A 27,302-nucleotide genomic window follows, 5' to 3' on the forward strand; every position below is an offset into this window, starting at 1 on the left:
ATACCACCATCCCCTCCCTAGAAAAGACACCAGATTTACTGGCACGTCTGAATGGGAGGTGGGAGACCAAAAGAATAAAAACAAAAATAAAGTTGTTACCTTCCTCCTGCTCCCTGGTGCTGCCCTAGGCACTGGACCACGGGTGCCTAGTGGTAAATACAGCCCTGCGGGCAACAATGGGTTATTTAAGATAGCAAATGTTTTGGTTCTTTGTTATACCTGATGAAGGCTCTTTAGAGATTGTAGACGCCAAAAGACATTGTTCAAACAATGTATATTTTCTATTAATCACAATATTTTCTGTTAATCAAATTGCAACACTGGCCGTGATTAATAGAAAATGAACATTGCATTATATATGAGTGTATACACATAAGGGGACATTTATGAAGTCCGGCGTTTTTTACGATAGGCTTACAAATGTCCTCGCAGCTCCGGAGCTTAAGGGATTTATGTAGAGGCACATTGCCGATCGCACGGAGCCCATCCATGCGAAAATTTTTAAACCTACACAAGCTCAGATAAATGCGGCGCACTAAGAGGCTGCGCCCCCTCTGCATGCTGCCTCACCCCCCGTAACGCCCCCTCTCCGCCCAACTGGCAAAGGTGGCGCAGATGCGAAAAAAATATTTACAAAAATACCATTTGCGAATATTTTAACACCAATCTGCCCCATCTGCGCTTAAAAAAGGCATTTACGCCTTTTCATACATGTCCCCCATAGTATACACTCTGGCCGGGACTCCAAGTAAGTGGCTGCAGGAAAAACTGACATGTCATCTTTTTGCAGCCGCTATTCACTGAATAAACAACGAAAGTCAAAATGGAAGTCAGCTCACCTTTGAGTTGTGTTGTTAGGATTTCAATGCATTCAAGAGGGTGCACGGTTCCAGGCGGTGGCTAGCCGTCGGCAAGCAAATTGAGCTGAAGAAAATGTGGGTCCGGCACTGGCCGCACTTTCCATTGTGTACTATGGTGAATTGGGATGTGGGTGCACCCGAATGCACCGCATCCCAATTCAACAGAAATGAAATTCATGAATGACCTTCATTGACACCGGCCATTCTGTGATACGGCCGGGTAAAAGAACAGCCGGTGTCTTAATAAGTGTGAACCCTGACTAAGTTATATTTATATATTAGTATAGTATTCAGTATATATTTATACTTGTTAGTGCATCATCTGCTTATTCATATGAAGCAGCTCTAGATTCTATTTTTTTTTGCATACACTTGCGCTTTTTGTACAGAGGAACATCCTGCCAGCTTGGACCTGGCTGGTGATATCCTTTTGTTTTCTTACATTGTTTTGTTTTTTTACATTGAAAAATGGTGACATCCAAAAAAAAACAGATTTTTTCCTTGAAGGCATCCCTGTGACGTCTGCCATATGAGACACATAATTCTTTAAAGATTAGCCACACATCAGGATGAGCGCAGAGCGCTGACTGTCCCCCAGCTGGTTAATGAGTCACAGAGTCCAGCTGAAGGGTCATCTCTGATTTCTCATCACCAAATCTTCTCATAAGGGGAAGAGCTGCGTACTTCCTAACAAATAATTCAGATCTACCCTCCAGCTGTCTTGACTGACTGAAGACCCCCACGGTATGTGCAAGATCTTGAAATGTTGATACTCCAGCATGTAGACTGGTAAATACTGACCAATTACTTCACAAACTATTATTATGGGTCTAATAATGTCATACATTTATGGGTTGTGAAACACAAGGCCATAAAGATTACAGAGGGGCTATTTAAAAGGATTACCTGGGATTAGAGAAAACACAGCTACTGTCTAGCAAAAACAGCGTCTTCCATGTCACCTGGATGTGTGTGGTATTACCATTCAGCTCTTTTACTTCAATAATAGTGATGAGCGAGTACTGTTCGATCGAATAGTGAGATATTTGAATATTCGATATGCGTTCAAATACCCCAGCTTCCAGTTTTACCCTCCAAATGGTCAAATAGATGTCTTTCACTAATCGAATACTTGTTCCCATAGACTTTAATGGGATTGAATATTTGATCGAATATTCGTGGGATATTCGTACGAATATTGAATATTCGAATATCTCACTATTCGATCATCACTATTCAATAATAGTGAGCTGAAAATCTTAAACAAAGGACAAGAATGATGCTGTTTAACCCCTTAGCGACCCATGACGTATCTGATACGTCATGGCGCCGCGGGGGGTGTTCAGAGCGGGGTCCCGCCGGGACCCCGCTCTGAACGGCGCTGATCCCGGCTGACATGTGCAGCCGGGCAGTGCCTCCATTAGCCGGCGCGGGTCCCGTTGCCGCGCCGGCTAATTAAGCACTTCAATGCAGCTGTCAAACCTGACAGCTGCATTGAAGTGCTTTATGCACAATATCCCTGGTGTCTAGTGGGTCGGATCTCCCCCCCCGCGATGCGATCGCGGGGGGGGAGATCCGTTCTTCTGGCTGTGCCGGGCCTCAGCGTCGGAATGACGCTGATCCCGGCTCGGCAGTAGATTGCTATGGCCTGCAGCAGGCCATAGCAATCTATGACCGATCTAATGGATCTTTGCTGTGTATATACACAGCATTGATCTCTATGAGAGATCAGTGCTATGTATATACAAGCCCCCCAGGGGGGCTTTTAGTCCATGTAAAAAAAAAAAAAGTAAAAAAGTGTTTTTATTAATAAAAAATCCCCTCCCCTAATAAAAGTCCAAATCACCCCCCTTTTCCCATTTTATAAATATAAATTAATAAATAAATAAATAAACATATTTAGTATCGCCGCGCGCGTAATCGCCCGAACTATTAATTAATCACATTCCTGATCTCGCACGGTAAACGGCGTAAGCGCAAAAAAATCCCAAAGTGCAAAATTGCGCATTTTTGGTCGCATCAAATCCATAAAAAATGTAATAAAAAGCGATCAAAAAGTCGTATATGCGCAATCAAGGTACCGATAGAAAGAACGCATCATGGCGCAAAAACTGACACCTTACACAGCCCCATAGACCAAAGGATAAAAGCGCTATAAGCCTGGGAATGGAGCGATTTTAAGTGACATATATTTGTTAACAATGGTTTGAATTTTTTACAGGCCATCCGATACAATATAAGTTATACATGTTATATATCATAGTAATCATAACGACTTGAGGAACATGCATAACAAGTCAGTTTTACCATAGGGCGAACGGCGTAAATGCAAAACTCCCCGAAATCAAAACAAATTCGTTTTTTTTTTCAATTTGACAGCGCAAATGATTTTTTTTCCGGTTTCACAACATATTTTATGGAAAAATTATGCCTGTAATTGCAAAGTACAATTGGTTTCGCAAAAAATAAGCGCTCATATACGTCTCTAGGTGAAAAAATGCAAGCGCTATGGACTTTTAAACTTAAAATGGAATAAGCAAAAGCGCAAAAACGAAAATTGGCTTGGACCTTAAGGGGTTAAAAAACAAAAAAAAAAAGCTGCAATGTTTTTCTAAGCCTGGATAGCCTCTCTAAGTGTCCCACTGTCACATCGATCTTTTCTAGACATGAAATTTAGTGTTAGGGTTTTATACCTTATGGATCTCTGTGTCTCAAAATAGCTGGAAAGTAATGGTACTGTTGTTTATAGACGTGTTCGATGATGGCCTACCGGGGACGCAATGCAAATAAATGATATCATCAATAGTGGCTATAGGGAGAGCAACCGGCCCTGTCACCTGAGAGGACCTATCACATATGAAGACTACAGCATTAAAATTGCAAATTTTGGTCGGGAGTCCTGTTACGCATTTTACTGGAGCTTTAACTCCTCAGTAACTCCCGTATTGGATTTTTACGGCGGGGACAGAATAAATGCACCCAGCGCAGGAGTGCCGGTACCACATTAGATCAGCTTTCTCCATATATAATAAACAGCTACATAACACATAAAACCTATACATGTTTGGTATCGCCATGTCCATAACGACCCAATTTATAAAACTGTATCATTAATTAACCCCTTAAGGACCAGGCCTGAAATGGCCTTAAGGACCGGAGTAAATTTTATGAATTTGACCAGTGTCACTTTATTCATTAATAACTTCGGGATGCTTTTACCTATCCGGCTGATTCTGAAATTGTTTTCTCGTGACATATTGTACTTCGCATTTCTTGTAAATTGGAGTCGATACTTATAACGAATCTTTATGAAAAAAACCCAAAATAGCGTGAAAAATTGTGAAAAAATTCATTTTTCCAACTTTAAAACTTTTCTGCTTATACAGAAAATGGTTATACCACATAAATTATATATTAAATAGCATTAGCAACATGTCTACTTTATGTTGGCTGCATTTATTAAACTATATTTAATTTTTTTATAGACAATAGAAAGCTTAAAACATTAGCAGCAAATTTCCAAATTTTCAGTAAAATTTCAAAATCAGATATTTTTAGGGACCTGTTCAGGTTTACCCAAGTGTATTTGAGGGGACTGTGTGTTAGAAAGCCCCACGAAGCACCCCATTTCAGAAACTGCACCCCCTAAACTCTGCAAAAGCACATCCAGAAAGTTTGTTAACCCTTTAGGGGAGTCACAGAAATAAAAGCTAATTGTGTAAGAAATTTGAAAATTTTAATTTTCTGTGCAGAGATTTTATTGTAATCCAATATTTTTCATAATTATAAACTTATTACCAGAGAAATGCACCCCAATATTGATTGCCCCGTTTCTGCAGTTTATAGAAATACCCCATATGTGGCCCTATTGCGCTATTTGACGCAACCACAAGCCTCAGATATAAGGGAGCGCCTAGTGCATTTCAATGGCTCCGTTATATTTGGTCATTTCTGACTGTACCACTTCAGGTTGGCAGAGGCTCTGGGGTGCCAAAACCTAAAAAACACCCGTAAAGGGACACCATTTAGAAAACTACACCCCTCAAGGAATGTAACAAGGGGTGCAGTGAGCATCTGGACCCCACAGGTGCTTCACAGATTTTCCGAACAATATGGCGTGAAAAAAGACTAAAGTATTTTTTACACTAAAACGTTGTTCTAGCCTTCAATTTTTCATTTTCACAAAGGGATAAAAGGAAAAAAAAACACAAAACATGTAGCGCAGTTTCTCCCGAGTACGGAAATACCCCACATGTGGACATAAAGTGCCAAGCGGGCGCAGGACGAGCCTCCAAAGGGAAGGAGCGCCAATTGGCTTTTGGAAGCTGGATTTCACTGGAATGGATTTCAAGGGCCACGTCGCATTTACAGAGCCCTCGTGCTGCCAAGACACTGGAAACCCCCCACAAGTGACTCCATTCTGGAAACTACACCCCTCAAGGAATCTAACAAGGGGTGCAGTGAGCATATGGACCCCACTGGTGACGGGCACAAATGTGGAAAAATGTGATGTGAAAGTGAAAATTTTCATTTTTTCACTTTCACGACACAAATGTGCCCGTCATCAAGGGGTCCATATCCTCACTGCACCCCTTGTTAGATTCCTTGAGGGGTGCAGTTTCCAGAATGGGGTCACTTGTGGGGAGTTTCCAGTGTTTTGGCAGCACAAGGGCTCTGTAAATGCGACATGGGGTTCATCATCCATTCTAGCCAAATCCAACCTCTAAAATCCAAATGGCGCTCCTTCCCTTCGGAGGCTTGCCCTGCGCCCACATGGCGCTTTATGTCCACATGTGGGGTATTTACGGACTCGGGGGAAATTTCTCTACACATTTTATGTGTTTTTTTTCTCTTTTAACCCCTTGTGAAAATGATAAATTCAAGGCTAGACCAACATTATAGTGTAAAAAATGTAATATTTCATTTTCACGCCACATTGTTCCACATTTGTGCCCGTCACCAGTGGGGTCCATATGCTCACTACACCCCTTGTTACATTCCTTGAGGGGTGTAGTTTCCATAATGGGGTCACTTGTTGTGGGTTTCAACTGTCTTGGCAACACAGGGGCCTTTTGAATGCAACATGGCCCCTTGAAATCCATTCCAGCCAAATCCAGCCTCAAAACACCAAATGGCGCACCTTCCCTTTGGAGGCTTACCCTGCACCCGCATGGCGCTTTATGTCCACATGTGGGGTATTTCCGTACTCAGGGGAAATTGCTCTACACATTGTGTTTTTTTAAAATCTTTTAGCCCCTTGTGAAAATGAAAAAATCAAGACAAGATCAATGATTTAGAGTAAAAATAATAAAAAAATTACACTAAATGTTGGTCTAGCCTTGATTTTTTTCCATTTCCACAAGGGGTTAAAAAAGAAAATAAAAGCAAAACGTGTAGGGTAAATACCCCTACACGAAAATACCCCACATGTGGACATAATGTGCCATATGAGCACAGGGCAAGCCACCAAAGGGACAGAGCGCCATTTAGAGGCTGGAATGGAGGATGGAGGCCATGTCGCAATTACAAAGCTCCTGTGCTGCCAGGACAGTAGAAACCCCCCACAAGTGACCCCATTCTAGAAACTACACCCCATAAGGAATCTAACAAGGGGTGCAGTGAGCATATGGACCCCACTGGTGATGGGCACATAAGTAGAACATGTGCCGTGAAAATAAAAAATACCATTTTTTTTTTCATTTTCACGTCCCAAATGTGGCTGTCACCAGGGGGCCATACACCCGCTGCCCGACTTGTTAGATTCCTTATGGGGTGTAGTTTCCAGAATGGGGTCACTTGTGGGGGGTTTCTACTGTCCTGGCCGCACAGAAGCTTTGTAATTGCATCGTGGCATCCTCTAATGGGATTGGCGGCCATACCTATTTAGCTGGGGAAAAGGGAAATTCTAACTTATTTGGGGGTATAAGGCCAATTATTAGTTTATAAGGTTGAAAATGACAGGTGTCCATCAAATTCAACCTGTGTTGATCCAGAGGAAGGCAAAAAAAAAACCTTGTGAGGCAGACGACAGTAGCCTCATCACTGGGAAAAATTCCTTCCTGACTCCATAATGGCGATCAGAATAATCCCTGGATCAACGTGACCCCTGAAATAGGAATAAGGGACAGAATTTAGATAATGTAGAACCCCAGTGACGTGTGGTGCGCCTTGAAGCGATCCAGTATGCAGAGGCCGGGGGGATCAGGACAGGTGTCACACTGGTAAATGGTGTCCTTCCTGATCCCCGTTACCCCACACTCTGCACTTCTTCTGGGGTCTCCCGTTCTCCTGTGTGTGTGGGGGACGTCACCTGGAAAATGTTGCCCTGGTGCGATATGGGGTCCTTCATATCCAGAAGCGCTGGGTCCGCTCCATGGCCGCTAAATATTAGGGCTCTATTACTACTTCTGATATTTTCGGATCGTGCCGCAAGCTACAGTAGCTCGGGCAGCGAGGGACCAGAAGAGGGGGGTGCTGGTATAAAAGTTATCCCCGTACAGGTGGTGACCTTTATCCAGCAGTGGGAAGATCAGTTCCCCAACGATCTCCCCACTAACTCGGAGGATTGGGGGTGGGGGGCATCTGGGGCTGGATTCGGGTGTCCCTTCCTTCATACACTCTAAGGGTACGTGCACACTGCGGAATGGCGAAGGATAACCCTTTGTGCATTCCGCAGCTGGCACCCGCCGGCAGACTGATGCAGGCGCGCGTCTCCGTCCGTGTCAGACTCCATTCTATGCACGGGCGGATTCCGCTCTCCGTCCAACGTGTTCATTCTTTGGACGGACGATGGAATCCGCCTGTGCATAACATGGAGTCTATGACACGGGTGGAGACGCGCGCCCACATCGTCCGCCGGTGGGTGCCAGCTGCGGAATGCACAAAGGGTTATCCTTCGCCATTCCGCAGTGTGCACGCACCCTAAATCTGTAAGTGTACCCTGAGGTACTCTCACAGAGTTTGTAGAATTTCACGCCATACCGTGATCTCTTATTGGGACGCTACTGGCGGAAAAGACGTGTCTGGGGGGCAGCGTACGCTACGCTACCCCCAGACACGTCACTGGATGATGAGGATGAATGGAGGAACGAAGGATCCCCCCATTCATTCTCACTGGCTGTTTCAGTGTCGGAGGCAATAATAACGTATGCGTCCGATACTGAAAACACGCCGGGGGCCACTTTTATATAGGGATTGGTATATGGGGTATGTAGTGGTGTAGTGTAAAACTTTATTCAATGTAGTGTGGTGTTGTGTAATGTAGTGTTTTTTTACAGTAAGTATAAAAAAAAACCTACGCCAAAAATGGTGTTGCTGATAAATGCCGCACTTATGTGCGGCACTTATTAGCAGACCGTGGCAGTAGGATATAGAAAAAAAACACCCTACGCCAAAAAGGAGGAATTGCTGATTAGCAGCGCACTTTCGTGCGATGCTGATCAACACTCAGCGGCGATAGGGTGCGGAAAATAGAAAAAAAAAAATTGGAAAAAAAAAACAAAACTTTTACTACATTCTGAACATCCCTATAGTGGCTGATACGTGTATTACACTTATCAGCCGCTAGGGGGCAGCAGAGCGCAAGATCCGAAAAAAGACGAGGCTGGAGCCGGAAAAATACGAAAAAAGATGACGCTGGAGCCGAAAAAAGCCGATCGGGACGTCACGGAAGAAGCCGAAGACCGAAGGAGAACACGAGGACGCCGGGAACCCGGAAGACGCCGATCAGGTCCCTGGGACAGGTGAGTAATGTACAAATACCTGCTCTGGACCCCGGCCGTTCATGGTGATCGGGACGGTGGTACCGTGACCACCATTACTTTTTACAGTAATGGCGGTCGGTGCCGTCCTCGGACAGCACTGACCGCCATTTTTTTCCGGGTCATCGGGCCACCGATGGCCCGGAAAGGTTCCGATCGCCGCTATAGGCTGATCAGCCAATAGCGGCGATCGTCGGCATGGGGGGGTTAACAACCCTCCATGCCGACAGGGAGAGATGGCCTGCTATGTATTATAGCAGGCTATCTCCCCCGATCGGGACCCGGCCGGCCGCGGCACCCTCTTAAAGGACCCGCGTACCGGTACGTCATGGGTCCTTAAGTGACAGTGATCCATGACGTACCGGTACGACATGGGTCCTTAAGAGGTTAAATAACATGACACGCTATAAAAAAGAAAAAACAGCACCAGAATTAATGTATTTTATCATTCCGCTTCAGAAAATACCTCATAAAAGAGAACAAAAAGTCATATTTGTTTAAAACTTGTTATCACTAAAATCTACGCATCTTCCTGCAAAAAATTAGCCCAAAACCAGCTTTGCCGCGCGAAAGATAAGAACACTATGAATCTTGCAATGTTGAGACAGTTTTTATCCTTTTTTTCAGAAAGAAAGTTTCTATTGTGCCAAAATGATAATAGAAAAAAAAAGATGCAAATTTGGTTTCGACATAACCAAAGTGGCCCAGAAAATACAATAATTATGTTATTTTTACTGCATATATGAATAGCGTATAATTTATATTTAAAAAAACTGGAAAATGATAATTTTTCAAGATATTTTGATGTTTTTCACAAAAAGACACACAAGATAGTGACCAAATTTTGCCCCTAATATAAAGTACAATATGTCATGATAAAACAATCTCAGAATCATTAGCATATGTTAATGCATTATGGCGCTTTAACTCTAAAAAGTGACACAGGTCAGATTTTGAAAATTTTGCTTGGTCATTAAAGCCCAAACTAGCTGCAGCACCTAAGTGGTTAGGTTATACCTCTGGCAGTATTTGTGGATCCAGAGTAAGGAGTCACATATCTGTCTGACTCTTTATGTCACCATAAGTGTTGGCTGGAGTTATGATGTATGTTTTACTTGTCAGGGACAGAGCATTATAGGTCCTTCCACAACAGTCACAGGGATCCCCTGTCTACCCTGTCAGCCATTGAACCTGACGCAATGCCAATAGGGCAGTCTTGAACGCCAGTAGAAAACTACCGAAAAACTTAGCTGCAAATCTATAAATACAAATAGATGAGGCAGTGAAGCAGAGTGACGTCATTATTATAGGGGGCTACAACTACCCCAATATATACAGGAAAGAAGAGTGAAGTCATTATTATGGGGGGGGGCTATAACTACCCAATATATACAGGAAAGCAGAGTGACGTAAAGCAGAGTGATGTCATTATTATGGGGGGGGGGGGGCTATAACTACCCAATATATACAGGAAAGCAGAGTGACGTCATTATTATGGGGGGGGGGGCTATAACTACCCAATATATACAGGAAAGCAGAGTGACCTCATTATTATGGGGGGGGGGGCTATAACTACCCAATATATACAGGAGAGCAGAGTGACATCATTATTATGGGGGGGGGGGGGGGTTATAACTACCCCAATATATACAGGAAAGCAGAGTGACGTAAAGCAGAGTGACCTCATTATTATGGGGGGGGGGCTATAACTACCCAATATATACAGGAAAGCAGAGTGACGTCATTATTATGGGGGGGGGGCTATAACTACCCAATATATACAGGAAAGCAGAGTGACGTCATTATTATGGGGGGGGGGCTATAACTACCCAATATATACAGGAGAGCAGAGTGACCTCATTATTATGGGGGGGGGGGGGGGGCTATAACTACCCAATATATACAGGAAAGCAGAGTGACATCATTATTATGGGGGGGGGGGGGTTATAACTACCCCAATATATACAGGAAAGCAGAGTGACGTAAAGCAGAGTGACCTCATTATTATGGGGGGGGGGCTATAACTACCCAATATATACAGGAAAGCAGAGTGACCTCATTATTATGGGGGGGGGGCTATAACTACCCCAATATATACAGGAAAGCAGAGTGACCTCATTATGGGGGGGGCTATAACTACCCAATATATACAGGAAAGCAGAGTGACCTCATTATTATTGGGGGGGGGGGGGGCTATAACTACCCAATATATACAGGAAAGCAGAGTGACCTCATTATTATGGGGGGGGGGGGCTATAACTACCCAATATATACAGGAAAGCAGAGTGACCTCATTATTATGGGGGGGGGGGGGCTATAACTACCCCAATATATACAGGAAAGCAGAGTGACCTCATTATTATGGGAGGGGGCTATACCCCAATATATACAGGAAAGCAGAGTGACCTCATTATTATGGGGGAGGGGCTATAACTACCCCAATATATACAGGAAAGCAGAGTGACCTCATTATTATGGGGGGGGGGGGCTATAACTACCCCAATATATACAGGAAAGCAGAGTGACCTCATTATTATGGGGGGGGGGGGCTATAACTACCCAAAATATACAGGAAAGCAGAGTGACCTCATTATTATGGGGGGGGGCTATAACTACCCCAATATATACAGGAAAGCAGAGTGACATCATTATGGGGGGGGCTATAACTACCCAATATATACAGGAAAGCAGAGTGACCTCATTATTATTGGGGGGGGGGGGCTATAACTACCCAAAATATAAAGGAAAGCAGAGTGACCTCATTATTATGGGGGGGGGGCTATAACTACCCAATATAAACAGGAAAGCAGAGTGACCTCATTATTATGGGGGGGGGGGCTATAAATACCCCAATATATACAGGAAAGCAGAGTGACCTCATTATTATGGGGGGGGCTATACCCCAATATATACAGGAAAGCAGAGTGACCTCATTATTATGGGGGAGGGGCTATAACTACCCCAATATATACAGGAAAGCAGAGTGACCTCATTATTATGGGGGAAGGGGCTATAACTACCCCAATATATACAGGAAAGCAGAGTGACCTCATTATTATGGGGGGGCTATAACTACCCAATATATACAGGAAAGCAGAGTGACCTCATTATTATGGGGGGGGGCTATAACTACCCAATATATACAGAAAAGCAGAGTGACCTCATTATTATGGGGGGGGGCTATAACTACCCAATATATACCGGAAAGCAGAGTGACCTCATTATTATGGGGGGGCTATAACTACCCAATATATACAGGAAAGCAGAGTGACATCATTATTATGGGGGGGGCTATAACTACCCAATATACACAGGAGAGCAGAGTGACCTCATTATTATGGGGGGGGGGGCTATAACTACCCAATATATACAGGAAAGCAGAGTGACCTCATTATTATGGGGGGGGGGGCTATAACTACCCAATATATACAACCTGCAGTTCCAGAAAAGGAAGCGGATACTGGAAAGTATAATTACCTTCCCAGCTAGTACAGGAACCAACAAGAGGGGGGGGGGGGGGGGGGGCACTTCTGCACCTGATACTAACCAATAGGCCAGACAGAATATCAAAAGGTAGAGGTGGGGTGAGGGGGTCACCTAGGTAATAGTGACCAAAGCATAATAAGTTTTCAATTAGCTTTCAATAAAATGATTAGAAAAAAAGATTACAAAAAAAATTAAACTTCAAACTTCAGGAAGGCTAATTTCCAAAAACTAAGAGAGGACCCCGGGGACATAGACTGGGGGGACACTGCCCTGAGATATAAGAGAGGACCCCGGGGACATAGACTGGGAGGGACACTGCCCTGAGATATAAGAGAGGACCCCGGGGACATAGACTGGGGGGGGACACTGCCCTGAGATATAAGAGAGGACCCCGGGGACATAGACTGGGAGGACACTGCCCTGAGATATAAGAGAGGACCCCGGGGACATAGACTGGGGGGACACTGCCCTGAGATATAAGAGAGGACCCCAGGGACATAGACTGGGGGGACACTGCCCTGAGATATAAGAGAGGACCCCGGGGACATAGACTGGGAGGACACTGCCCTGAGATATAAGAGAGGACCCCGGGGACATAGACTGGGGGGACACTGCCCTGAGATATAAGAGAGGACCCCGGGGACATAGACTGGGAGGACACTGCCCTGAGATATAAGAGAGGACCCCGGGGACAGACTGGGACACTGCCCTGAGATATAAGAGAGGACCCCGGGGACATAGACTGGGAGGACACTGCCCTGAGATATAAGAGAGGACCCCGGGGACATAGACTGGGGGGACACTGCCCTGAGATATAAGAGAGGACCCCAGGGACATAGACTGGGGGGACACTGCCCTGAGATATAAGAGAGGACCCCGGGGACATAGACTGGGAGGACACTGCCCTAAGATATAAGAGAGGACCCCGGGGACATAGACTGGGGGGACACTGCCCTGAGATATAAGAGAGGACCGCGGGGACATAGACTGGGAGGACACTGCCCTGAGATATAAGAGAGGACCCCGGGGACAGACTGGGACACTGCCCAGAGATATAAGAGAGGACCCCGGGGACATAGACTGGGAGGACACTGCCCTGAGATATAAGAGAGGACCCTGGGGACATAGACTGGGGGGACACTGCCCTGAGATATAAGAGAGGACCCCAGGGACATAGACTGGGGGGACACTGCCCTGAGATATAAGGGAGGACCCCAGGGACATAGACTGGGACACTGCCCTGAGATATAAGAGAGGACCCCGGGGACATAGACTGGGGGGACACTGCCCTGAGATATAAGAGAGGACCCCGGGGACATAGACTGGGGGGACACTGCCCTGAGATATAAGAGAGGACCCCAGGGACATAGACTGGGGGGACACTGCCCTGAGATATAAGAGAGGACCCCAGGGACATAGACTGGGGGGACACTGCCCTGAGATATAAGAGAGGACCCCGGGGACATAGACTGGGGGGACACTGCCCTGAGATATAAGAGAGGACCCCGGGGACATAGACTGGGGGGACACTGCCCTGAGATATAAGAGAGGACCCCGGGGACATAGACTGGGAGGACACTGCCCTGAGATATAAGAGAGGACCCCGGGGACATAGACTGGGGGGACACTGCCCTGAGATATAAGAGAGGACCCCAGGGACATAGACTGGGGGGACACTGCCCTGAGATATAAGGGAGGACCCCGGGGACATAGACTGGGACACTGCCCTGAGATATAAGAGAGGACCCCGGGGACATAGACTGGGGGGACACTGCCCTGAGATATAAGAGAGGACCCCGGGGACATAGACTGGGGGGACACTGCCCTGAGATATAAGAGAGGACCCCAGGGACATAGACTGGGGGGACACTGCCCTGAGATATAAGAGAGGACCCCGGGGACATAGACTGGGGGGACACTGCCCTGAGATATAAGAGAGGACCCCGGGGACATAGACTGGGGGGACACTGCCCTGAGATATATGAGAGGACCCCGGGGACATAGACTGGGACACTGCCTTGATATTTAAGAGAGGACCCCGGGGAAATAGACTGGGGGGACACTGCCCTGAGATATAAGAGAGGACCCCGGGGACATAGACACTGCCCTGAGATATAAGAGAGGACCCCGGGAACATAGACTGGGGGGACACTGCCCTGAGATATAAGAGAGGACCCCGGGGACATAGACTGGGACACTGCCTTGATATTTAAGAGAGGACCCCGGGGAAATAGACTGGGGGGACACTGCCCTGAGATATAAGAGAGGACCCCGGGGACATAGACACTGCCCTGAGATATAAGAGAGGACCCCGGGGACAGAGACTGGGACACTGCCCTGAGATATAAGAGAGGACCCCGGGGACATAGACTGGGGGGACACTGCCCTGAGATATAAGAGAGGACCCCGGGGACACAGACTGGGGGGACACTGCCCTGAGATATAAGAGAGGACCCCGGGGACATAGACTGGGACACTGCCTTGATATTTAAGAGAGGACCCCGGGGAAATAGACTGGGGGGACACTGCCCTGAGATATAAGAGAGGACCCCGGGGACATAGACTCGGACACTGCCCTGAGATATAAGAGAGGACCCCGGGGACATAGACTGGGACACTGCCCTGAGATATAAGAGAGGACCCCGGGAACATAGACTGGGGGGGACACTGCCCTGAGATATAAGAGAGGACCCCGGGGACATAGACTGGGGGGACACTGCCCTGAGATATAAGAGAGGACCCCGGGGACATAGACTGGGGGGACACTGCCCTGAGATATAAGAGAGGACCCCGGGGACATAGACTGGGGGGGACACTGCCCTGAGATATAAGAGAGGACCCCGGGGACATAGACTGGGGGGACACTGCCCTGAGATATAAGAGAGGACCCCCGGGGACATAGACTGGGGGGACACTGCCCTGAGATATAAGAAAGGACCCCGGGGACATAGACTGGGACACTGCCCTGAGATATAAGAGAGGACCCCGGGGACATAGACTGGGGGGGACACTGCCCTGAGATATAAGAGAGGACCCCGGGGACAAAGACTGGGGGGACACTGCCCTGAGATATAAGAGAGGACCCCCGGGACATAGACTGGGGGGGACACTGCCCTGAGATATAAGAGAGGACCCCGGGGACATAGACTGGGGGGACACTGCCCTGAGATATAAGAGAGGACCCCGGGGACATAGACTGGGGGGACACTGCCCTGAAATATAAGAGAGGACCCCGGGGACATAGACTGGGACACTGCCCTGAGATATAAGAGAGGACCCCGGGGACATAGACTGGGACACTGCCCTGAGATATAAGAGAGGACCCCGGGGACATAGACTGGGACACTGCCCTGAGATATAAGAGAGGACCCCGGGGACATAGACTGGGACACTGCCCTAAGATATAAGAGAGGACCACAGGGACATAGACTGGGGGGGGAGACTGCCCTGAGATATAAGAGAGGACCCCGGGGACATAGACTGGGGGGACACTGCCCTGAGATATAAGAGAGGACCCCGGGGACAAAGACTGGGGGGACACTGCCATGAGATATAAGAGAGGACCCCGGGGACATAGACTGGGACACTGCCCTGAGATATAAGAGAGGACCCCGGGGACATAGACTGGGACACTGCCCTGAGATATAAGAGAGGACCCCGGGGACATAAACTGGGGGGACACTGCCCTGAGATATAAGAGAGAACCCCGGGGACATAGACTGGGACACTGCCCTGAGATATAAGAGAGGACCCCGGGGACATAGACTGGGGGGACACTGCCCTGAGATATAAGAGAGGACCCCGGGGACATAGACTGGGGGGACACTGCCCTGAGATATAAGAGAGGATCCCGGGGACATAGACACTGCCCTGAGATATAAGAGAGGACCCCGGGGACATAGACTGGGGGGACACTGCCCTGAGATATAAGAGAGGACTCCGGGGAAATAGACTGGGACACTGCCCTGAGATATAAGAGAGGACTCCGGGGACATAGACTGGGACACTGCCCTGAGATATAAGAGAGGACCCCGGGGACATAGACTGGGGGGACACTGCCCTGAGATATAAGAGAGGACCCCGGGGACATAGACACTGCCCTGAGATATAAGAGAGGACCCCAGGGATATAGACTGGGGGGGAGACTGCCCTGAGATATAAGAGAGGACCCCGGGGACATAGACTGGGGGGACACTGCCCTGAGATATAAGAGAGGACCCCCGGGGACATAGACTGGGGGGACACTGCCCTGAGATATAAGAGAGGACCACGGGGACATAGACTGGGGGGGAGACTGCCCTGAGATATAAGAAAGGACCCCGGGAACATAGACTGGGGGGGCACTGCCCTGAGATATAAGGGAGGACCCTGGGGACATAGACTGGGACACTGCCCTGAGATATAAGAGAGGACCCCGGGGACATAGACTGGGACACTGCCCTGAGATATAAGAGAGGACCCCGGGGACATAGACTGGGGGGACACTGCCCTGAGATATAAGAGAGGACCCCGGGGACATAGACTGGGGGGACACTGCCCTGAGATATAAGAGAGGACCCCGGGGACATAGACTAGGGGGACACTGCCCTAAGATATAAGAGAGGACCCCGGGGACATAGACTGGGGGGACACTGCCCTGAGATATAAGAGAGGACCCCCGGGGACATAGACTGGGGGGACACTGCCCTGAGATATAAGAGAGGACCCCAGGGACATAGACTAGGGGGACACTGCCCTAAGATATAAGAGAGGACCCCGGGGACATAGACTAGGGGGACACTGCCCTAAGATATAAGAGAGGACCCCCGGGGACATAGACTGGGGGGACACTGGCCTGAGATATAAGAGAGGACCCCGGGGACATAGACTGGGGGGGACACTGCCCTGTGGGGGGGACACTGCCCTGAGATATAAGAGAGGACCCCGGGGACATAGACTGGGACACTGCCCTAAAATATAAGAGAGGATCCCGGGGACAGAGACTGGGGGGACACTGCCCTGAGATATAAGAGAGGACCCCGGGGACATAGACTGGGGGGGACACTGCCCTGAGATATAAGAGAGGACCCCGGGGAAATAGACTGGGGTGACACTGCCCTAAGATATAAGAGAGGACCCTGGGGACATAGACTGGGGTGACAATGCCCTGAGATATAAGAGAGAACGCCGGGGACATAGACTGGGACACTGCCCTGAGATATAAGAGAGGACCACGGGGACATAGACTGGGGGGGACACTGCCCTGAGATATAAGAGAGGACCCCGGGGACATAGACTGGGGGGGACACTGCCCTGAGATATAAGAGAGGACCCCGGGGACATAGACTGGGACACTGCCCTGAGATATAAGAGAGGACCCCGGGGACATAGACTGGGACACTGCCCTGAGATATAAGAGAGGACCCCGGGGACATAGACTGGGGGGACACTGCCCTGAGATATAAGAGAGAACCCCGGGGACATAGACACTGCCCTGAGATATAAGAGAGGACCCCGGGGACATATGTTAGAGCATCCTGGGTAAATGGTGTGAAGGACACATACTGTACCATATGGGAATAAACGTAGTAGAAATAGGAGAAAACCAATGTGGTAACTTCAGCTGTAAGGGGTGCCATAAATGATAAGAAACAAGCGTTCAGACAACTAAAACAAGAAGGTAGTGGGGAAGCATGGAGCAATTATAGGCAGAAAAATAAAGTGTGTAAAAAAACAAATAAAAGAAGCAAAAATTGCAACAGAAAGAAGGATAGCCACAGAAAGTAAAAATAATTCCAAAATGTTCTTCACCTATAAAAATAATAAAAGACTTCAAACTGAAAATGTTGGTCCCCTCAAAAGTAATCTGGGTGTAATGGTGGAGGAGGAAGAGGAAAAGGCCAATCTATTAAATACATTCTGCTCTACTGTATTCACAGAGGAGAATCCCATAACAGACGACATGACTAGGGATAATGTAAATCCTCCCATAAATCTCACCTGCCTAAGGGTCCTATTATACCAACAGATTTATCTGACAGATTTCTGCAGCCAAACCCAGGAATGGATTTGAAAAGAGAATAAATCTCAATCTTTCCTTTGTGACCTTTTCTCCCTTTATAGTCTGTTCCTGGTTTTGGTTGCAAAAATCAGTCAGATAAATCTGTTGGTGTAATAGGGCCCTAACACAACAAGAAGTGGGAAGACGCCTTAAAAACATTAAAATCCATAAATCACCGGGCCCAAAAGACATCCATTCCTGAGAACTATAGGAATTAAGTACTGTGTTATACAGAGCCTTAGGGTACTATTACACGGAACGATAATCGGCCGAATTGGCCCGATTCGGCCGATTATCGCTCCGTGTAATAAATGCAACGATCAGCCGATGACAACGATCATCGGCTGATCGTTGATATAGTTTAGACCCTATTTTTGTCGGGCGCCGACCACGCACCGCTGCGTGTAATAGCGGTGCGTGGCCAGCGACTAACGATATACATTACCCATCCACGTTCCAGGGCTGCTCCTGCTGTCCGCTTCTCCCGGGGTCCCGTGCGCGCTCTAGCTTCACACAGGCCTGTCAGCTGATAGGCCGCTCAGCCAATCACAGGCCGCGGCGGTCCCGGCCTGTGATTGGCTGAGCGGCCTACCAGCTGACAGGCCGCTGTGAAGCTAGAGAGCGCGCGGGACCCCGGGAGAAGCGGACAGCAGGAGCAGCCCTGGAACGTGGATGGGTAATGTATGCCAGTTTAGCAAGGGCTGCAAGGACATCGGTAACGATGTCCTTGCAGCTCTTGTCAAACGATTATCGGGCCGTGTAATAGGCCCAGTAAACGAGCAACGATCTAGCAGATCGCTGCTCGTTTACAGGTATTATCGGGCCCTGCTCGGCCCGTGTAATACCACCCTTAGTCCTAATATTTAAAGATTCTATAATGACAGGGATTGTTCCATAGAAACATAGAAACATAGAAGATTGTCGGCAGAAAAAGACCACTGGGTCCATCTAGTCCGCCCTTTTAGTATTTTCTTCCTTATTATCTTAGGATAGATATATGTCTATCCCAGGCCTGTTTAAATTCTGTTATTGTAGATTTACCAACCACCTCTGCTGGAAGTTTGTTCCAGGTATCTACTACTCTTTCAGTAAAATAATATTTTCTTACATTGCTTCTGATCTTTCCCCCAACTAACCTCTCACTGTGTCCTCTTGTTCTTGAGCTCAGTTTTTTACTAAAAACACTCCCCTCTTGAACCTTATTTAGTCCCTTAACATACTTAAAGGTTTCAATCATGTCCCCCCTTTCCCGTCTTTCCTCCAGACTATACAGATTCAAATCCTTAAGTCTTTCCTGATATGGTTTATGCCTCACACCCTCCACCATTTTTGTAGCTCGTCTTTGGACCCGTTCTATTTTATCAATGTCCTTTTTTAGGTGAGGTCTCCAGAACTGGACACAGTATTCCAGATGTGGCCTCACCAGAGCTCTATACAGCGGGATCACAATCTCCCTCTTCCTACTGGTTATACCTCTAGCTATACACCCCAGCATACGATTTGCTTTCCCCACCGCCTGGTTGCACTGGTGACTCATTTTAAGGCTTTCAGAAATCATTACCCCTAAATCCTTCTCTTCTGAAGTCTTTTCCAGCACAGTACTGCCGATGTGATACTCGGATAGAGGATTCCTCCTCCCCAAGTGCATTATTTTACATTTGGAAACGTTGAACTTCAATTTCCACTGTTTGGACCACGTATCTAGCAAAGCTAAATCATTTTCCATATTACTGACACCTCCAGGAATATCCACCCTATTGCACACTTTTGTGTCGTCAGCAAACAGACAAACTTTACCTATCAACCCTTCTCCTATGTCACTTACAAACATATTAAAAAGAATAGGACCCAGAACAGACCCTTGTGGCACACCACTTGTAACCAGTCTCTGCTCAGAATATTCACCATTAACAACAACCCTCTGATATCTCTCCTTCAGCCAACCACAAATCCACTCAACTATCCAGGGATTTAGTCCAATTTTCTCCAACTTCTCTATCAGCTCTTTATGGGGAACTGTATCAAAAGCTTTGCTGAAGTCCAGATAGGCAATATCCACAGCACCACCTTCATCCAGCACTTTTGTGGCATAATCAAAGAAATCAATGAGATTAGTCTGACATGATCGGCCCTCAGTAAAGCCATGCTGGTTTGGATCCATCAAATTGTTGATTCTTAGGTGATCCATTATCTTCTTTTTTAGAAGAGTTTCCATCATTTTCACTACTACAGATGTCAGGGTCTCCAGCTCTTTATATGTATAGCTGACTGGCGCATAGCTAATGTGGTACCGATATTCAAGAAGGGGTCAAAGAGTGATCCTGGAAACTACAGGCCTGTAAGTCTAACATCTATAAAGGGTAACTTATTTTAGAGGTTTGTAAGAGATGCTATACATTATATAATATAGGGTATAATATATAAGAGATGTATACTGGGGTACAATATATAAGAGATGTATACTGGAGTATAATATATAAGAGATGTATACTGGAGTATAATATATAAGAGATGTATACTGGGGTATAATATATAAGAGATGTATACTGGAGTATAATATATAAGAGATGTATACTGGAGTATAATATATAAGAGATGCTTTACTGGAAGTATCTGAATGAAAATAATCTTATAACGGGACCTGGGAGAGACTGTGTACGTTGTGTATCTGGACTTCTATAGTATATCACGAACTGGAGAGAGTGGAACGGCTGCACATCCCATCTATGGCTGATACTAATGCCGCTAGGCCTATATTAAAAATCCACACCAGAGTGTCTGTATATGAATTGATCAAGCCATATCGCCCCATGTACCACCGCGCAGGTCCTTTGGTCCACACGGGTCCCTACGCTAACTCCACACCGTGTCGGTCAGCGACCGCCAACCCCGCAAAGCGTGCACATGCAGGGAAGGGAGGCCATGGAACGGCCCTGCAACCCCAATGTCACAGGACCAGACCCAAAAAGCCCCACCAAAACCCAGCCAGCACCACCGGCGGGGAAGGCTGCCCCCAAACGACACAAGTATGGATATGGTATTACACTTACCATTGCTGCTCTCACAGAATGGGGAAGACATAAGGTCCAGACATGTGAGCACAGACATATCCTGCTAATTTTGGTCATGTGGGTCTTATAAAGGAGTGCTAGCTGTTCAGAGAGGGAGAACTGTGAAACACGAACTGGAGAGAGTGGAACGTGGAACTGAGTGCACATGGTTTTAATCCCTCCTGTTTTTTCCCATTCTGTTTGCTGCAGCTATGGTGAGTGTAATACCTTATCCAGACTTGTGCTGCTTGGGGGCGACCTTCTCCGCCGGCGGTGCTGGCCGGGTTCTGGTGTGGTGTTTTTGGGTCTGGTCCTGTGGCATGGGGGTCGCAGGGCCGTCCCATGGCCCCCGTTCCCTGGCTGTGCACGGCTGCGGGGTTGGTGGCCACTGACTGGCACGGTGTGGACTTAGTGTAGGGACCCATGTGTATCAGATACCGGCACGAGGTACATGGGGCAGTATGGCTTAATGAATTCTTACACAAAATTCTGATGTGTTTTTTATTTAGCCTAGCGGCACTAGTATCGGCCATAGGTGTGAGGTGAAGCACTCTGTTTCTTCCCTGAACCGCATTTTGTTTCTTCTATAGTATATGATACTGTGCTGCATGAAAGGTTGGTCTATATAATGAGGATGCTGGGGAAACATATGCAAATGGGTAAGTAACTGGTTGTGTGATAGAAAACAGAGGGGTCATTGATGGAACATATTCAGATTGAGTCACAGTTACTAGTGGGGTACAGCAGGGGGCAGTATAGGGTCACAGTTACTAGTAGGGTACAGCAGGGGGAAGTATAGGGTCACAGTTACTAGTGGGGTACAGCAGGGGGCAGTATAAGGTCACAGTTACTAGTGGGGTACAGCAGGGGGCAGTGTTGGGGCACAGTTACTAGTGGGGTACAGCAGGGGGCAGTATAAGGTCACAGTTACTAGTGGGGTACAGCAGGGGGCAGTGTTGGGGCACAGTTACTAGTGGGGTACAGCAGGGGGCAGTATAGGGTCACAGTTACTAGTGGGGTACAGCATGGGGCAGTATTGGGGCACAGGTACTAGTGGGGTACAGCAGGGGGCAGTGTTGGGTCAGTTACTAGTGGGGTAAAGCATGGGGCAGTTTTGGGGCACAGTTACTAGTGGGGTACAGCAGGGGGCAGTGTTGGGGCACAGTTACTAGTGGGGTACAGCAGGGGGCAGTGTTGGGGCACAGCTGGGGGCAGTGTTCGGGCACAGTTACTAGTGGGGTACAGCTGGGGGCAGTGTTGGGGCACAGCTGGGGGCAGTGTTGGGTCACAGTTACTAGTGAGGTACAGCAGGGGGCAGTGTTGGGGCACAGTTACTAGTGGGGTACAGCAGGGGGCAGTGTTGGGGCACAGTTACTAGTGGGGTACAGCAGGGGGCAGTGTTGGGGCACAGTTACTAGTGGGGTACAGCAGGGGGCAGTGTTGGGGCACAGTTACTAGTGGGGTACCGCAGGGGGCAGTATAGGGTCACAGTTACTAGTAGGGTAAAGAAGGGGGCAGTGTTGGGTCCACTTCTTTTTAATATGTTTATTAACCCCTTAAGCACCGGGTCAATTATCCCTTTTGCGTTTTTGTTTTTTCCTCCTCGCCTTCTAAGACCGATAACTCTTTTATTTTTCCAGCTACAGGGCCACGTGAGGTCTTGTCTTTTTCAGGAACAGGTTTACTTTGTAATTGTATCTTTTAATCTGCCATAAAATGAATGACGGAACCCCCAAAATCTAATTTATGGGGTGAATTTGGGTCAAAGAATGTGATTTTGCTAATTTTTTGGGGGTTCCATGTTTATGTAATGCACTTAACAATAAAACTGTAATTTTATATGCATGGTTACTAGGTTTTCTAACGTTTTACTATTGTAAACTATTGTGACTCCTATAGCGCATTTATTTTTTCACCTACGGGGTCGTATGGGGTGTCATTTCTTGCGTCATGATCTCTATTTTTTATTAGTAACAATTTTTTCTAGATTTTTTTTTACGCCGTTCACCGTGCGGGAATAGTATTGTTTTATTTTAATAGATTGGACGATTACACACGGTATATAATATGTATTAACTTTATTACTTTCTATGTGTTTTATGTATGAAATGGGAAGGGGGGGGGGGGGTGATTTACACTTTTATTGGGGGAGGGGCTTTGGGGCACTTTTTAAAACTTGTATTTATTAATTTATTTTCACTTTTATAGTTCCCTTAGGGAACTATCACATTCATACATTAGATTACATACACTGATCTCTGCTATGCCATAGCATTGCAGGGATCAGTGTTATCTGTGATCATTACATACAGCCTGCCTGTGACCATAGCACTGATCAGTGTTATCTGTGATCATTACATACAGCCTGCCTGTGACCATAGCACTGATCAGTGTTATCTGTGATCATTACATACAGCCTGCCTGTGGCCATAGCACTGATCAGTGTTATCTGTGATCATTACATACAGCCTGCCTGTGGCCATAGCATTGCAGGGATCAGTGTTATCTGTGATCATTACATACAGCCTGCCTGTGGCCATAGCACTGATCAGTGTTATCTGTGATCATTACATACAGTCTGCCTGTGGCAATAGCACTGATCAGTGTTATCTGTGATCATTACATACAGCCTGCCTGTGACCATAGTCGTGATCAGTGTTATCTGTGATCATTACATACAGCCTGCCTGTGGCCATATCACTGATCAGTGTTATCTGTGATCATTACATACAGTCTGCCTGTGGCCATATCACTGATCAGTGTTATCTGTGATCATTACATACAGTCTGCCTGTGGCCATAGCATAGCAGGGATCAGTGTTATCTGTGATCATTACATACAGTCTGCCTGTGGCCATAGCACTGATCAGTTATCTGTGATCATTACATACAGCCTGCCTGTGGCCATAGCACTGATCAGTGTTATCTGTGATCATTACATACAGCCTGTCTGTGGCCATAGCACTGATCAGTGTTATCTGTGATCATTACATACAGCCTGCCTGTGGCCATAGTACTGATCAGTGTTATCTGTGATCATTACATACAGCCTGCCTGTGGCCATAGCACTGATCAGTGTTATCTGTGATCATTACATACAGCCTGCCTGTGGCCATAGCACTGATCATTGTTTTCTGTGATCATTACATACAGCCTGCCTGTGGCCACAGCACTGATCAGTGTTATCTGTGATCATTACATACAGCCTGCCTGTGGCCATAGCACTGATCAGTGTTATCTGTGATCATTACATACAGCCTGCCTGTGGCCATAGCACTGATCAGTGTTATCTGTGATCATTACATACAGCCTGCCTGTGGCCATAGCACTGATCATTGTTCTCTGTGATCATTACATACAGCCTGCCTGTGGCCATAGCACTGATCAGTGTTATCTGTGATCATTACATACAGCCTGCCTGTGGCCATAGCACTGATCAGTGTTATCTGTGATCATTACATACAGCCTGCCTGTGGCCATAGCACTGATCAGTGTTATCTGTGATCATTACATACAGCCTGCCTGTGGCCACAGCACTGATCAGTGTTATCTGTGATCATTACATACAGCCTGCCTGTGGCCATAGCACTGATCAGTGTTATCTGTGATCATTACATACAGCCTGCCTGTGCCCATAGCACTGATCAGTGTTATCTGTGATCATTACATACAGCCTGCCTGTGGCCATAGCACTGATCAGTGTTATCTGTGATCATTACATAGAGCCTGCCTGTGGCCATAGCATAGCACTGATCAGTGTTATCTGTGATCATTACATAGAGCCTGCCTGTGGCCATAGCATAGCAGGGATCAGTGTTATCTCTGATCTTCTGATAGTGTCTGCCTGTGGCCTGTGGCAGGCTGAATCAGATGACCAAACCGAGGACTGCACGGAGGAAGGTATGAGACCTCCGGCAGTCAGAAAATGTGATCGGGACCCCCAAGTGACCGGATGATGCTCCGGTCACTTATACTTAAAGGGGTTAATGGCGGGCGGCGGCCCGCCATTGAGGGCGAGAGCCTGGCTGCATTTAGCAGCCGGTCCTCACACGCTATGGAGTGGGCTCAGCTCGTGAGCCCGCTCCATAGCCCGGGACCGCGCCAGGGAGTACATTTACGTCCTCTTGCGTTAAGGCCCCGGCAGTAATGGCGTAAATGTACGCCCTGTATCGTTGAGGGGTTAATGATCTTGTAGAGGGGCTACAGAAAAGAATCTCCATTTTTGCAGATGATACTAAACTGGGTAAAGTAACCACCACAGAGGAGGATAATATCATATTACAGAGGGATTTGGAGAAGCTGGAGGCTTGGGCAGGTAAAGGGCAGATGATGTATAATGTGGATAAATGTAAGGTTATGCATTTGGGACGTAATAATAATAAGTAAAGTTATGGCTAAATAATAAAACACTGGGTAACACTGCTGCCGAAAAGGAGCTGGGGGGATTGTTGAACAGTAAATTGAACTTTAGTGATCAGTGCCAGGCAGCAGCTGCCAAGGCTAATAAAATAATGGGATGTGTCAAAAGAGGGCGAGATGCTAAACATGAGAACATAGTTTTGCCTCTTTATAAATCACTGGGGGTTACCATAGCAACTCAGACGCTGCTTCCTGCGTCTGGGCTGCTATAGATGTGAGTGGTCAGGCCCTTGCACCGAGGCAGGGGTCTGATCCATGAATGAGCTGTCAGATTCTGACAGCTCATTCATTCTCTATAATACATTACAGCACTGATCATGTGCTGTAATGTATTATAGATGGACCTGCAAAGTGAAAGTAAAACACAAACACATACATACATACACAAATAAATTAATTAATAAATTAAATAAATTAAATAAATATAAATAAATAAATATACACATTTCCCATTCCCCTTTATAAATGAAAACATCACATGTACCCTAAGGCTATGTTCACACTACATATATATGTATATATGTATGTACTACATATATATGTATGTATATTTCAGTCAGTATATGTATATTTCAGTCAGTATATATATATATATATATATATATATATATATATCACTGTAATCGTACCGACCTAGCGAATAACGAATAATGATAACATCATATGTAATATATAGTAACCGCTATATAACATGGATATCACTGTAATCGTACAGACCTGATGAATAACAATAACATCATATGTAACGTATAGTAATCCCTATATAACATGTCATATGCAACGTATAGTAACCGCTATATAACGTGGATATCACTGTAATTGTAATGACCTGACGAATAACGATAACATCATATGTGACATATAGTAACCGTTATATAACATGTCATATATAATGTATAGTAACCGCTATATAACATGTCATATGTAACGTATAGTAACCGCTATATAACATGTCATATGTAACGTATAGTAACCGCTATATAACATGTCATATGTAACGTATAGTAACCGCTATATAACATGTCATATGTAACGTATAGTAACCGCTATATAACATGTCATATGTAACATATAATAACCGCTATATAACGTGGATATCACTGTAATTGTACCGACCTGACGAATAACGATAACATCATATGTAACGTATAGTAATCCCTATATACCATGTCATATGTAACGTATAGTAACTGCTATGTAACATGGATATCGCTGTAATCGTACGGACCTGATGAATAACGATAACATCATATGTGACGTATAGTAACCGCTATATAACATGTCATATATAGTAACCGCTATATAACATGTCATATGTAACGTATAGTAACCGCTATATAACATGTCATATGTAACGTATAGTAACCACTATATAACATGTCATATGTAACGTATAGTAACCGCTATATAACATGTCATATGTAACGTATAGTAACCGCTATATAACATGTCATATGTAACGTATAGTAACCGCTATATAACATGTCATATATAACGTATAGTAACCGCTATATAACATGTCATATATAACGTATAGTAACCGCTATATAACATGTCATATGTAACGTATAGTAACCGCTATATAACATGTCATATGTGACGTATAGTAACCGCTATATAACATGTCATATGTAACGTATAGTAACCACTATATAACATGTCATATGTAACGTATAGTAACCGCTATA

The 27,302-nt window shown here is 46.2% G+C and overlaps 1 protein-coding gene across 1 annotated transcript in view; it reads left to right on the forward strand.

Moving 5' to 3' along the window:
- Nucleotides 1-1,512: 1,512 nt before the first annotated feature.
- The window catches only part of LOC138768862 (serine protease hepsin-like), a gene marked incomplete at its 3' end in the record, with an annotated part of 84,247 nt that continues 58,457 nt past the window's right edge, over nt 1,513-27,302 (forward strand). The window contains exon 1 of the mRNA XM_069946829.1: nt 1,513-1,604. The remainder of the gene's footprint in view (nt 1,605-27,302) is intronic.

The sequence above is a fragment of the Dendropsophus ebraccatus genome, chromosome 12 (assembly GCF_027789765.1).
Source record: "Dendropsophus ebraccatus isolate aDenEbr1 chromosome 12, aDenEbr1.pat, whole genome shotgun sequence".
Classification (NCBI taxonomy): Eukaryota; Metazoa; Chordata; class Amphibia; order Anura; family Hylidae; genus Dendropsophus; species Dendropsophus ebraccatus.